Raw genomic sequence first — 3,518 nt, 5'->3', positions numbered from 1 at the left:
GTGTGTGTGTGTGTGTGTGTGTGTGTGTGTGTGTGTGTGTGTGTGTGTCTCAGCCTCTGAGGAAAACAGAGGTTCCCTCTGGGGGCTTTTAGTCTCATTAATATAAGAATTTAGTTGTGGAACTGGGTGTGGTGGTGAATAGCTTTAATCCCAGCACTTAGGAAGCAAAGACATGTGGTTGTCTGAGTTTGAGGCCATTCTAGTCTACAGAGTAAGTTCCAGGACAGCCAGGGATGCACAGAGAAACCCTGTGGAGAGAGAATGAGAGAGAGAGAGAGAGAGAGAGAGAGAGAGAGAATTTAGACATGGACTAAAAATGAAGCCCGAGGACATACTTTAGTGTTTAAGAGAAAAATACAGCACAGGTTAGGTGATAATCCCAGCAGGCACCAGGTGGGAGATGGAGACAAAGGTCACACTTTTTAAGTTAGGCATGGAATACAAATAGACAGGTTATAGAGAAAGAAAAGAAAGAAAGAAAGAGAGAGAGAGGAAGGAAGGAAGGAAGGAAGGAAAGAAGGAAGGAAGGAAGGAAAGAAGGAAGGAAGGAAGGAAGGAAGGAAGGAAGGAAGGAAGGAAGGAAGGAAAAGGAAAAGAAAAGAAAAGAAAAGAAAAGAAAAGAAAAGAAAAGAAAAGAAAAGAAAAGAAAGATGGGCTAGAGAAATGGCTCAGTGGTTAATAGCACTTGCTGCTCTTCCAGAGGACACTGGTTCAATTCCCAGCAACCACATGGCACTTTACAGCTATCTGTAACTCCAGTGCCAGTGGGGTCTAATACCCTCCTCTGCTCCTTCATGGGTGCCAAGTACCCACATGATACCATGGACATACATACAGCCAAAATGTCCACATACCTAAAATAAAATATATTCTTGAATACAAGGAAAAGCATTCTCAATAATGACAATAGGCTAGTGAATTAAGGAGAGTCGAAAAGCACTCTGGGGTATACGATCTTTTTCTAGGTCTCTGTCTCTGTCTCTGTCTCTGTGTCTCTGTGTCTCTCTCTGGCCCTGTCTGTATATCTGTCTTTCTCTCTGCTTCTCATGGACTTTGTTCTGAACATGTCTTGCTTCTTAGACGATAAGAAAATCAGGAAGGGCTCCCAGTCTCCCCTGTAAACAGGCTGCTTTTACATGCTAGTCCTGATATAGCCTGCTCTGTTCCCACTCTCCTATCACATTCTGCATTATTTCATGTACTAAACATTACTAATCTTTGTGTGTGTCTGAGGCCCTAGGGCTCCTCCGTCATCCACAAACTCCCCCAGTAACAGGACCTTGAAGATGAAGCGCCAACTGCAAGATGAATGACCTCAGAGGACCAGCACCGTAAATACAGCAAGAGGCAAAGGCGGTATGAAACATGCCAAGCCAGAGCAGTTACAGAACTCTAAGCAGTGGATCCGGTTCCCGTGAACACCTTGTTGAAATGGAAGGCCTCTCCTGTTAGAAAGATCATTTGTGATCAGTACATGCTGCTGTAGAAGCAGCATCTTTCTTTTTGGTTTTTTTTTTTTAAATGTAATTTGTGTGAAGTGGAATTTATCAATTTTCAAATCAGTAGTGATGCTTCAAACAGAAAGGAGATGTGCGTTTTATGTGTATCCCAAGTGTTATGTTACATCTTGGGTACCTGGTACATCCCCCGCCCTGATGAAGTCTGGCACATACTGCAAACTTGTAGGGACACAAGTGTTTCCGGAGGCAAGACCTCACACATTCACCCACAAGCCAGTGGGACTGTTTCACGGGAATGCTATTTGATTTCACGTCTGTGCAGACAGGGACAACAGAGCAGGTGAATGGCACAAGAGTATGTCTCAATATTGCATTTCTTGTCTTAAAGTAGATTCTAAAATTGTGCCTGTTTCGGGCCCCACAAACCTGAATCTGTGTCTGCTTGGTACTTGGGTCCCTGGCCAAGGCAGAAAAAGACAACAGTAAGCTAGAAGAGGGCACTTTTTTTTACCAATGAAACAAAAGAAAACGGGGAAACGTGTCTTTAAATGTATAAGCTCCGAGAACAGTCCTGCACACTTAAAACGGAAGTAAGGTGTGTCTGGACGGGTGCTCTGCTCACTTTCCTCATTCATGATATCCGCCTGACCCTGTGCATGTCTGTGAGCTCAACAGCAGGAACCTTGTGGGTTTGACTCTGAGGCCTGCGGCGGACAAAGAGAGTTAGAAAGAGTGCGAGCGGGTTCACGGCAACTGCTGATTTATGCAGATTTCCGTGCAAGATGGAGGCAAGGGATGAATAAGTTACAGAACCGAACAGCCGAGTCTTACCACAAGATCGGGTTGGCAGTTAGTCATTTAAAGGGAACAGTTTCTTACTTCAGGGGGTGATGAAAAATGATCTATGTTCGCCTTAATCATACCGGTTCACTTTCAAAGACATAAATACACATTCACCCACTAGTCCTGGCACATCAGGCCAGGCCTGTGCTTAGAGCAGCGGGTCTCAACCTTCCTGATGCTACGACCCTTTAATACAGTTCCTCATGTTGCGGTGACCAAAACCATAAAATTACTTTCGTTGTGACTTTGTAACTATAATTTTGCTGCTGTTACAAACCATAATGTAGATATTTGTGTTTTTCCTATGATCTTAGGTGACCCCTGTGAAAAGATCATTCCACCCTCCCCAGGGGATCCCGATCCATAAATTGAGAGCTGCTGGCTTAGAGGCTGGGCCCTCCAAGCACAGTGTGGCTCTAGCTTTTGTATAAAACCCTCACATCAGTCCTGCTCCCACCACTTCCTGGGTTCAAGTTGGGAGACAGGTGGAGGGCATTCCAGCAAGCCAGGAGCAGAGCGCGCCAACCTTCTTTTTAAAAAATACTGTCTTCTCCAGGCGATGGTGGTGCACGACTTTAATCCCAGCACTCGGGAGGCAGAGACGGTGGATCTCTGAGTTTGAGGCCAGCCTGGTTTGCAGAATGAGTTCCAGGACAGTTGAAATACACGGAGAAACCCTGTTTCAGAAACCAAACTAGAAAAACAAATATGAGTGTGTGTGTGTGTGTGTGTGTGTGTGTGTGTGTGTGTTTCCTTGTCATCCACAGCTCCCCCTAAAAGTAACTACATAAACATTAATTGTATTTTTATTAACATGTCCGTGTGTTGTGTGTGTCCTTCTATGTGTACATGCTCATGTGTATGGGTGCCCACTGAAGCTACAAGAAGGCATGGAATCCCATGTAGTTGGGATTACACAGCTCCCTAATATGGGTACCAGGAACTGAACTCAGCCCTGTGGAAGAACAGCAAGAGCTGTAACCACTGGGCCATTTCTCCATCTCTTGATTTTTTTTTTTAAATAATTGCTTCACCAACACCTAATATGAGAGAATTACAATTACAATTACAAGTGATTTCTCCAGTTTATCTTAAGCCATCAAATGAATTTCCATCAGGACAGCCCTTTCGTCATACTCCTGTTTGATCAGTGGCTGTTTTATTTAATGGACTGACGTACGCTCTACCAAGGATGGGTGAGATACACAGATGCAG

The sequence above is a fragment of the Psammomys obesus genome, unplaced genomic scaffold (genome assembly GCF_907164565.1).
Source record: "Psammomys obesus unplaced genomic scaffold, mPsaObe1.curated_primary_1811, whole genome shotgun sequence".
Classification (NCBI taxonomy): Eukaryota; Metazoa; Chordata; class Mammalia; order Rodentia; family Muridae; genus Psammomys; species Psammomys obesus.
The sequence above is the reverse complement of the archived record's forward strand: the minus strand, read 5'-3'. Positions refer to the sequence as shown.